A 12,533-nucleotide genomic window follows, 5' to 3' on the forward strand; every position below is an offset into this window, starting at 1 on the left:
GTTTATACTTGATAGGCTGCTACAGCAGAAACATGCCGTTAACGACTACCTGTACGTACTCTGCGGCAGGAAAGGTACTGGGAGCTTGGTTTCTTTTCGCCGTGGCAGTGGCTGCTCATGCGCGATGCATGCAGACTTCTGCAGCCATTTGATGAGATCAGCAAACTGGTCAGTCGCAGCCAGGGCGCCATCAGTAAAATCGTACCTTACGTCTTCTTTCTGGAGTGTGCATTGCGTAGTGTCATTGATCAAGTCATCGAGGAGCAGGAGCTGGAAGATGAGGAAGTCGCAATTCTGAATAAATTCCCAGTGGGGGCTAATCCATATGAGACAAGTCATCAGGAGTCTGAAGAGGAGTCAGAGGAGGATGTTGGCTGGCATGAGGAGGAGGAGGAGCAAGAAGAACAGGATTTAAAAATGTTCTGGATCCCTGGTGTTGTCCGTGGCTGGGGGGAGGAGACTGAGGACGACATTCTCCTTGGCGATGAGCAGAAACCAGGGCGCTCCAGCGCTTGCAATTAAGTGCAAATAGGGGCCTTTATGCCCCAGTGTTTGAAGAGGGACCCTCGTATAAAAAGCATAAAGGTCAAGGACCAGTACTGGGTGGCAACGTACTTAAAGGGGTTGTCCCATTTTATTAATTAGGTTTTATCTAATTTATTTACCCCCACAGAACATATCTTCCTATCTATGTCATAATCAAAAAGCTACCTTTCTTACAAAAAATCCTGTTATGCGATCCCTTTGTTGATTTCGGTATCCCATGGATACGGCCTCTTTCGTCCGGCCGCATCGCTGTGCCGCGCCTGCGCACAACAGCTGGACAAGTTATCGGGCCGCCTCTCCATTCCTACGAGTACGCGCACGTCCGCGCATGTGCAAATACAGGAGAAGGGTGCCGGAATCAAATAGCCGGCACTCGACCTCTATGACAGGGAGCGGCACCTTAGGGGTTAACTGCCGCTGATCGCAGCCCCCTATCATAGAGTTCGGGTGCCGGCTATTTCACTCCGGCACCCACCTCCTGCATTTGTATTAACATTGGTGGCACAGTGCGCCCCCCCCCCAACACCCCAGTATAATAAACATTGAGTAAGGCCCCCCCCAGTATAATAAACATTTTGTGCGCCCCCCCCCCCAGTATAATAAACATTGAGTAAGGCCCCCCCCAGTATAATAAACATTGAGTGCGCCCCCCCCCAGTATAATATACATTGAGTGCGGCCCCCCCCCCCCAGTATAATAAACATTGGTGGCGCAGTGGGAAGTGCCAATGAGGGTTAAAAAAATTTAAAAAAAATTAACTCACCTCCACCAATTGATCGCGCAGCTGCCGGTCTCCTGTTCTTGCTTCAGGACCTGTGGTGATGTCACTGAGCTAATCACATGGTCCATTACCATGGTGATGGATCATATGATGTACCATGTGATGACCACAGTGATGTCACCACAGGTCCTTTGACAGGTCCTAAAGAAAGAACAGGAGACCGGCAGCTGCGCGATCAATTGGTGGAGGTGATTTAATTTTTTATTTATTTTTTTAACTCTCATTGGCACTTCCCACTGCGCCACCAATGTTTATTATACTGGGGGGGGGGCCGCACTCAATGTAAATTATACTGGGGGGGGGCCGCACTCAATGTATATTATACTGGGGGGCGCACTCAATGTATATTATACTGGGGGGGCGCACTCAATGTATATTATACTGGGGGGGCGCACTCAATGTATATTATACTGGGGGGGCGCACTCAATGTTTATTATACTGGGGGGGCGCACTCAATGTTTATTATACTGGGGGGGCGCACTCAATGTTTATTATACTGGGGGGGCGCACTCAATGTTTATTATACTGGGGGGGCGCACTCAATGTTTATTATACTGGGGGGGCGCACTCAATGTTTATTATACTGGGGGGGCGCACTCAATGTTTATTATACTGGGGGGGCGCACTCAATGTTTATTATACTGGGGGGGCGCACTCAATGTTTATTATACTGGGGGGGCGCACTCAATGTTTATTATACTGGGGGGGCGCACTCAATGTATATTATACTGGGGGGACGCACTCAATGTATATTATACTGGGGGGGCGCACTCAATGTTTATTATACTGGGGGGACGCACTCAATGTTTATTATACTGGGGGGGGACCTCACATACATTGTCGGCTCCATTTGAATGACTCATCCACATGAACAAGCACGCAAGGACTGAGCTCTCAGGGTGAGTCATGAGGAGGCGTGGCCGGCCTTCACTCAACTACAGGAGCCAAACCAGGAAGTTATCAGGACATCTACTGCTGGTAAGATTGAAAAAGCAAAGTGGGACAACCCCTTTAAACCCCCAGTATAAACACAAAATAGCGGACATTTTACCAGCATCAAAGAGGGCTGTCAGAATGCAGCATTTCCAGGCCTTGCTGCGAGAGATGCTGCATTCTTCTGTTGCGGACGATGGCAGAAGAATTTCCTCCCACAGCGAAACAGGCACGGGTACCAATCCTACAGCGCCTGCAAGAAGAGGGCAGTTTTTTGAAGATGTGTTGGTCACTTCAGATATTAGATCATTCTTGCAGCCAACCCATCAACAGCCACCTTCCGGATCTAGGCTCAGGGAACGCCTAGACAGACAGGTGTCCAACTACATCGGGTTAACGGCCGATGTGGACGCTCTGAGAAGCGAGGAACCTCTGGACTACTGGGTGGGCAGGCTTGACCTGTGGCCAGAGCTGGCACAATTTGCCATGGTACTCTTGGCTTTCCCCTCGTCGAGTGTCCTGTCCAAAAGGACGTTCAGTGCAGCAGGAGGGATCGTGAACGATAAGCACACTCGCCTAGCTCACGACAGTGTGGACTACCTCACATTTCTAAAAATGAATGGGGCATAGATCTCGGAGGAATTCAACACCTGTGACGACCACGTGTAATCAAATTCCACCTATTATCATTTGGGGTTTATTCAAGAGGGGGAATTTCGTTAGCCATGTTTTTAATCCAATTTAATATTATTAGTTCTTTTAATTATATGTATTTGACATGTATTTGTACTGGCCTACAGTACATTTTGTATCCAGTGACCGTCCTAATGTACCTGCAGCCACATAATCACAAGTTCTATTCTGTCCTGTGAATGCCTAATTTTTGGGGCTATACTCTAGTGGCATACAGTTAAATTTTATCCAGTGACCGCCTAATGTACCTCCAGGCAAATAATCACAATGTCAGGTGTCGGAGGTCCCAGGGTTACCTCCAGAAAGCATTGCGAGCAAAGCATGGACAAGGCATCACAAAGAAAGGGCATTCCCCCCTCCGGGAAAGACATGGAACCCTCTTCCGAAGGTGAACCTGGAGCCAACAGGAACCGACTAGGATTGCAGCCATCATGACATGAACATAGCATAGAAACATGAACAGGCAAAGTGAGGTACAAGACATGGAACGGAACAGTAGACAACAATGCAGAACCAGGCGGGACATACCGAGACGTAGATGGCAGGACAAAGGCAAAAGCAAATCCTGGCAAAGCAAAACATAGACAGACATGACAGGGACAAAAGGGCATGACACCCACCGGGCATGGACAAGGACAGACATGAACAAAGATATAGCAGGGTACAGACACCCTCAAGGAATGGCATGACCTGGCATGAACAGGAAGAACAGAAACATAGCACAGCCTGAATTTTCAGTACTGAGCACCAGAATTCACACAAGAACAGGAACTGACTGAATTAACAAAACTGACCACAAGCTATGCAGACTGATCCCTGAACCTCCACGCCCAAAGACAGTAGTCGCAGCCTAACGAGCGCACCTAAAAGGACACACTCAGGAACTGAAGAGGGAGATTAACCCTTATCAGAACCAAGCAGGGAGGTACCTAATCAGGTCAGGGGTAAACAAGAAACCGCAGCAAAGAAGCTGCGATACAGGATGTTGCCCCTAGCAACCACAGAACACCGCAGCCAGAACGCAAGGGCACAACAGACCTGAATACCCTCAAGGAGACGATACCGCCTGAGAGGGGGCACAAACCACGTCACGGTGAACCGCATCATGAGCAGGGCACATTTTTGAGAGTTTCACTTTAACCACTTCAGCCCCGCTAGGTGAAACCCCCTTCATGACCAGGCCACTTTTTACACTTCGGCACTACACTCCTTTCACCGTTTATCGCTCGGTCATGCAACTTACCACCCAAATGAATTTTACCTCCTTTTCTTCTCACTAATGGAGCTTTCATTTGGTGGTATTTTATTGCTGCTGACATTTTTACTTTTTTTGTTATTAATCAAAATATAACGATTTTTTTGCAAAAAAATGACATTTTTCTCTTTCAGCTGTGAAATTTAGCAAAAAAAACGACATCCATATATAAATTTTTCGCTAAATTTATAGTTCTACATGTCTTTGATAAAAAAAAATGTTTGGGCAAAAAAAAAATGGTTTGGGTAAAAGTTATAGCATTTACAAACTATGGTACAAAAATGTGAATTTCCGCTTTTTGAAACGGCTCTGATTTTCTGAGCACCTGTCATGTTTCCTGAGGTTCTACAATGCCCAAACAGTAGAAACCCCCCACAAATGACCCCATTTCGGAAAGTAGACACCCTAAGGTATTCGCTGATGGGCATAGTGAGTTCATAGAACTTTTTATTTTTTGTCACAAGTTAGCGGAAAATGATGATGATTTTTTTATTTATTTTTTTCTTACAAAGTCTCATTTTCCACTAACTTGCGACAAAAAATAAAAAATTCTAGGAACTCGCCATGCCCCTCACAGAATACCTTGGGGTGTCTTCTTTCCAAAATGGGGTCACTTGTGGTGTAGTTATACTGCCCTGGCAATTTAGGGGCCCAAATGTGTGAGAAGAACTTTGCAATCAAAATGTGTAAAAAATGACCGGTGAAATCCGAAAGGTGCACTTTGGAATATGCGCCCCTTTGCCCACCTTGGCAGCAAAAAAGTGTCACACATGTGGTATCGCCGTACTCAGGAGAAGTTGGGGAATGTGTTTTGGGGTGTCATTTTACATATACCCATGCTGGGTGAGAAATATCTTGGCAAAAGACAACTTTTCCCATTTTTTTATACAAAGTTGGCATTTGACCAAGATATTTTTCTCACCCAGCATGGGTATATGTAAAATGACACCCCAAAACACATTCCCCAACTTCTCCTGAGTACGGCGATACCAGATGTGTCACACTTTTTTGCTGCCAAGGTGGGCAAAGGGGCACATATTCCAAAGTGCACCTTTCGGATTTTGCAGGGCATTTTTTACACATTTTGATTGCAAGGTACTTCTCATACATTTGGGCCCCTAAATTGCCAGGGCAGTATAACTACGCCACAAGTGACCCCATTTTGGAAAGAAGACACCCCAAGGTATTCCGTGAGGGGCACGGCGAGTTCCTAGAATTTTTTATTTTTTGTCACAAGTTAGCGGAAAATGATGATTTTTTTTTTTTTCTCTTTTTTCCTTACAAAGTCTCATATTCCACTAACTTGCGACAAAAAATAAAAAATTCTAGGAACTCGCCATGCCCCTCACGGAATACCTTGGGGTGTCTTCTTTCCAAAATGGGGTCACTTGTGGCGTAGTTATACTGCCCTGGCAATTTAGGGGCCCAAATGTGTAAGAAGTACCTTGCAATCAAAATGTGTAAAAAATGACCGGTGAAATCCGAAAGGTGCACTTTGGAATATGCGCCCCTTTGCCCACCTTGGCAGCAAAAAAGTGTCACACATGTGGTATCGCCGTACTCAGGAGAAGTTGGGGAATGTGTTTTGGGGTGTCATTTTACATATACCCATGCTGGGTGAGAGAAATATCTTGGCAAAAGACAACTTTTCCCATTTTTTTATACAAAGTTGGCATTTGACCAAGATATTTTTCTCACCCAGCATGGGTATATGTAAAATGACACCCCAAAACACATTCCCCAACTTCTCCTGAGTACGGCGATACCAGATGTGTCACACTTTTTTGCTGCCAAGGTGGGCAAAGGGGCACATATTCCAAAGTGCACCTTTCGGATTTTGCAGGGCATTTTTTACACATTTTGATTGCAAGGTACTTCTCATACATTTGGGCCCCTAAATTGCCAGGGCAGTATAACTACGCCACAAGTGACCCCATTTTGGAAAGAAGACACCCCAAGGTATTCCGTGAGGGGCATGGCGAGTTCCTAGAATTTTTTATTTTTTGTCGCAAGTTAGTGGAATATGAGACTTTGTAAGGAAAAAAGAGAAAAAAAAAAAAAATCATCATTTTCCGCTAACTTGTGACAAAAAATAAAAAATTCTAGGAACTCGCCGTGCCCCTCACGGAATACCTTGGGGTGTCTTCTTTCCAAAATGGGGTCACTTGTGGCGTAGTTATACTGCCCTGGCAATTTAGGGGCCCAAATGTGTGAGAAGTACCTTGCAATCAAAATGTGTAAAAAATGCCCTGCAAAATCCGAAAGGTGCACTTTGGAATATGTGCCCCTTTGCCCACCTTGGCAGCAAAAAAGTGTGACACATCTGGTATCGCCGTACTCAGGAGAAGTTGGGGAATGTGTTTTGGGGTGTCATTTTACATATACCCATGCTGGGTGAGAAAAATATCTTGGCAAACGACAACTTTTCCCATTTTTTTATACAAAGTTGGCATTTGACCAAGATATTTTTCTCACCCAGCATGGGTATATGTAAAATGACACCCCAAAACACATTCCCCAACTTCTTCTGAGTACGGCGATACCAGATGTGTCACACTTTTTTGCAGCCTAGATGCGCAAAGGGGCCCAAATTCCTTTTAGGAGGGCATTTTTAGACATTTGGATCCCAGACTTCTTCTCACGCTTTAGGGCCCCTAAAAAGCCAGGGCAGTATAACTACCCCACATGTGACCCCACTTTGGAAAGAAGACACCCCAAGGTATCCAATGAGGGGCCTGGCAAGTTCATAGAATTTTTTTTTTTTCGCATAAGTTAGCGGAAATTGATTTTTTTTTGTTTTTTCTCACAAAGTCTCACTTTCCGCTAACTTAGGACAAAAATTTCAATCTTTCATGGACTCAATATGCCCCTCAGCAAATACCTTGGGGTGTCTTCTTTCCAAAATGGGGTCAGTTGTGGGGTGTTTGTACTGCCCTGGCATTTGAGGGTCTCCGCAATCATTACATGTATGGCCAGCATTAGGAGTTTCTGCTATTCTCCTTATATTGAGCATACAGGTAATGAGATTTTTTTTTCCGTTCAGCTTCTGGGCTGAAAGAAAAAAATGAACGGCACAGATTTCTTCATTCGCATCGATCAATGTGGATGAAAAAATCTCTGCCAAAAAAAAAAAATGGAGGGGAAAGGCGTCTGCCAGGACATAGGAGCTCCGCCCTACATCCATACCCACTTAGCTCGTATGCCCTGGCAAACCAGATTTCTCCATTCGCATCAATCGATGTGGATGAATAAATCATTGCCGGGATTTTTTTTTATATATATATATATATATATATATATACAAAATGCTTGCCAAAGCATAGGAACGCCGCCTACTCCTCAGCTCGTATGCTTCGGCAAACGTATCTGTCACTGCAGAGGAGAAAATCCCGTCTTGCAGCGCCGCATACACCGACTTGCGTGTAATCTGACAGCGCAATGCTTCTGTCAGAATGCACATCGGTGCTGCAGCTAGTTCATCGGTTGGTCCACCTGGAAGGTAAAAAGACAAAAAAAAAGAAAAAACCAGGCCACAACGCAATAATTTTATTAACTTTGGAACAGAACATGTAACTTTAACTTTTGGAACTAAACATTAACCTGTTTGCTTACCTGTTTTTTTTTTTTTGTTTTTTTACCTTTATAGAACAAACCTCTCCTCCCCCATGGGTCAATGTGCAAAGCGCAAATCGCCCAAAGATGTGGCGAAGTGCGTTATGCACTTTGTCCCAGGTGAAAGGAGACGTTTGCAGCAGCAGTGAGTGAATGGGCCCTAATAGCCCTGTGTGCCTATCCTGGTGAGATGTGATCCCTATGCTAGGTGTACCTGTGTGTGGTACTTTCGGAAACAATCCCCTAAGCATAGGGCAGGGTGGTCAGGACAGTCAGGACAGAAATACCGGGTGTCACGCCTTATTCCACTCCTGCTACAGACACGACATCTTTTTCGGGGTGACGGTTGGGTTGAGGTACCAGCAACGACATTGGGGAAATGTCGCTCGTGTAGACGGCTAACTACACTGGTGGATGGGGCCACGGAACCTTCTGGATACAGGAGGTTCTCAATGATCTCTTCCTGAAATTTGAGGAAGGATCCAGTTCTCCCAGCCTTACTGTAGAGAACAAAACTATTATACAGCGCCAATTGAATCAAATATACAGACACCTTCTTATACCAGCGTCTGGTTCTGCGGGAAACAACATCTGGTCATTGAAGTCGACCCCTCCCATGTGGAGGTTATAGTCGTGGACTGAGAGGGGCTTTTCAATGACACGGGTTGCTCGCTCAATTTGTATTGTCGTGTCTGCGTGAATGGAGGAGAGCATGTAAACGTCACGCTTGTCTCTCCATTTCACCGCGAGCAGTTCTTCGTTACACAGTGCGGCCCTCTGCCCCCTTGCAAGACGGGTGCTAACGAGCCGTTGGGGGAAGCCCGCGCGACTAGTTCGCGCGGTACCACAGGCGCCAATCCGTTCTAGAAACAAATGCCTAAAGAGGGCCACACTTGTGTAAAAATTGTCCACATAAAGATGGTACCCCTTGCCGAATAAGGGTGACACCAAGTCCCAAACTATCTTCCCACTGCTCCCCAGGTAGTCAGGGCAACCGACCGGCTCCAGGGTCTGATATTTTCCCTCATAGACACGAAATTTGTGGGTATAGCCTGTGGCCCTTTCACAGAGCTTATACAATTTGACCCCATACCGGGCGCGCTTGCTTGGGATGTATTGTTTGAAGCCAAGGCGCCCGGTAAAATGTATTAGGGACTCGTCTACGCAGATGTTTTGCTCAGGGGTATACAAATCTGCAAATTTCTGGTTGAAATGGTCTATGAGGGGCCGAATTTTGTGGAGCCGGTCAAAAGCAGGGTGGCCTCTGGGACGGGAGGCGGTGTTGTCACTAAAGTGCAAGAAACGCAGGATGGTCTCAAATCGTGTCCTGGACATTGCACCAGAGAACATGGGCATGTGATGAATTGGGTTCGTGGACCAATATGACCGCAATTCATGTTTTTTTGTCAGGCCCATGTTGAGGAGGAGGCCCAGAAAAGTTTTAAATTCGGAAACTTGGACTGGTTTCCACCGGAAAGGCTGGGCATAAAAGCTTCCCGGGTTAGCGGTTATAAATTGTGTGGCATACCGGTTTGTCTCTGCCACGACTATGTCTAAGAGCTCCGCAGTCAAGAACAGCTCAAAAAATCCCAGGGCCGAACCGATCTGAGCTGTCTCAACCCGAACTCCAGACAGGGCGGTGAAAGGGGGAACTACAGGTGCGGCTGAAGTTGGGGGCTGCCAATCAGGGTTTGCCAGCACCTCTGGGATTCTAGGGGCTCTACGGGCACGTCTTTGCGGTGGCTGCGACGGGGTCACTACTGCTCGTGCCACCGTACCAGCTTCAACTGCCCTTCTGGTGCTCGCTACTTCACCAGGTTGTACGGCAGTGCTGGTACTAGGTCCAGGATGGGCTGGTCTGCTGGTGTATGCCTCACCACGTAATCCGGCAGCACCAGCCCCACTCTGATGCTCTTGAAGCGGATCCTGCGCAACCTGCGGTCTAGCAACACGGGGCCGGGTACGCCTGGTTCTATCAGGGACCTCAGCCTCCTCGTCCGAACTTTGGGTCAGAGAGCCGCTGCTTTCTACAGGTTCGTATTCTGACCCGCTGGATTCATCAGATGAGGGTTCCCACTCCTCATCCGACTGGGTCAGAAGCCTGTAGGCCTCTTCAGAGGAATACCCCCTGTTTGACATGTGGGCAACTAAATTTAGGGGTATTCCCTGAGACTACCCAGGTAAAAAAAGCAAGCCTGTCTTACAAAGGGGAGGCTAGCGAGGTACCGGAGGCCGCTGCGGTTGATAAAAAATATCAAAAGTGATTTTTTTATCGCCGCAGTGCGTGTAAAGTGGATGTGCAGCGATCAAAAAAAAATTTTTTTTTGTCACTGCGGTGGGGCGGGTGTGGGCGAACGCACGTGTGGGCGACCGATCAGGCCTGATCGGGCAAACACTGCGTTTTGGGTGGAGGGCGAACCTAAAGTGACACTAATACAGTTATAGATCTGACCGTGATCAGTTTTGATCACTTCCAGATACTATAAAAGTACAAATGCTGATTAGCGATACGCTAATCAGCGAATAACGGACTGCGGTGCGGTGGGCTGGGCGCTAACTGATCCCTAACTACCTAACCAAGGGACCTAAACTATACCTAAAACCTAACGGTCAATACCAGTGAAAAAAAAAAGTGACAGTTTGCACTGATCACTTTTTTTCCTTTCACTAGTGATTGACAGGGGCTAGAAGGGGTGATCAAAGGGTTAATAGGGGTTCAGGGGGGTGATCTGGGGCTAAGTATGTACTGTTGGTGTACTCACTGTGAAGCCTGCTCCTCTGCTGGATCCAACCGACGAAAAGAACCAGCAGAGGAGCAGGCAGCCATATAACAGATCATATTTACAAATATGATCTGCTATATGGCTCTGTGATTGGCTTTTTTGAAAATCAGCAACCTGCCAGCCAATGATCGCTGGCTGGCAGGTCCTGACGAAATACTCCTCTATGAAATGCCGGCCCGCGATGCGCATGTGCGGGCCGGCTGCGGCGAAATCTCGCGTCTCGCGAGATGACGCGCCGATGCGTCCAGGAGGAGAAAAGCAACCACCTTCCGGACGCATCGGCGCGTTAGGCGGTCCGGAGGTGGTTAAAAACAGCCCCTGATTAAAATACATATTTTTTTGTGGGAATTTTGGCCAATGATCCCCCTCTGGTATGTCACTGTCCATGTTGTGGGACTATTTTGGCACTTCTAGTAAGTATTTGGGGGCTGCAAATATGACCTGAAGGTTTTTAAGGTTCACCTGCCATTAAAGTCAATGGGGCCCACTGCGAATGCGCGGTTCACGAACATTTGATTACGAAAGCGCATTTGCGAAACATCCCGGTCGATGTTCATCCATCACTAGCAAGGATGTTGAATCCTTATGGGTGGAATTAGAAAGAGGAATAAACTTGGAAAAAAATATTACTTGGTGTAATCTATAGACCCCCTAACATCGCAGAGTATAACCAAATAGAGCGGGCTACCCAGGCTGGTACAGTGGTCATAATGGGAGATATTAACTTCCAAGATATTGACTGGGGTCATGGTTCGGCTCAAATCACTGCAAAAAATGCACCAAAATGATACGCAACTGACAATACTAGCTAATTCCTCAGGCCGATGATAAAAGCTGAGAACGTTGCCAATATCTTCCAGTCAGGAACATATCGGAGCCCCTTATGCACCACGTCACGTTGTCTCAGCACGCATGGGGTCCTACCACTCAACTGCCCATGTTGTGTGATCAGAGTCTGAACAGTGCTAGAAACAAACTCACAGCCATACTCTCACATGCCTCCATAGTGGTATCACCAATGCACTGTGAGGTAGGATAAAGCTGTGAACCACACCATTTTTACCCGTTTAGGCCACTTTTTTCAGTAAGTTCATGGTTCTGCTCAACTTGCTGCAGGACCACTTTATGGGCCAGTTTGTAGAAGCTCCCACTAGGGGCAATGCTCTGTTGGATCCGGTATTTTCTAATGATACAGAGCTTGTTGAAAACGCTACTGTTTGTGAAACACTGGAAAATAGTGTTGAGCGAACCGCTGTTCGGCTCGAGCATCGCTATGCTAGGCACACCTGAGTGCTTGGCCGAATACTGCGGGTGAACAAGTACAATTTCATACAATGAAAGTCAATGGGAGACCCGAGCATCAAACCAGGCACCCCCTTGCTCTGAAGAAGAGAGGGTGTCTGGTTCACAAAAAGGTTTGAAATTGATGGAAACCCCATCAAAATGGTTTGGAAACAGCATTAAGAGAAAGGCTGGATACGTCTTGGACTCCTATTATCTACAACATCTAACCACACAAAGGCTACATGCCAAACGCCAGGTATTTGCAAGCCATTAATCTATCCATGAGACAGATGAAAGGCTTAGTCAGCATACCTTACAATGGCAGCCTTGTGCACTGAGACATTCCAAACCAGCTCTCATTTGACTGAGAGCCAATAAGCCTCAAAGTTACTTCAGATATGTTGGATGGCTTGGGTGGTCCTGTGCACCTAGATCAATATCATTAGGGAGACAAAAAGTTTTCTGATTGTCCTAACATAATATTCAATAACCTTTATATTCATGATTCATGAACAGCGCCATCTATTGGTTTCATAGTCTTATGACAATACTATTACTCTTGTCATAAGACTATGAAACCAATAGTTGGTGCTGTTCATCTTGTTAAGTTGCGCTAGTAAATGGGGCAAACTGCTCAACAGAGTC

This window comes from Bufo gargarizans, chromosome 4 (genome assembly GCF_014858855.1).
Source record: "Bufo gargarizans isolate SCDJY-AF-19 chromosome 4, ASM1485885v1, whole genome shotgun sequence".
Taxonomy (NCBI): domain Eukaryota; kingdom Metazoa; phylum Chordata; class Amphibia; order Anura; family Bufonidae; genus Bufo; species Bufo gargarizans.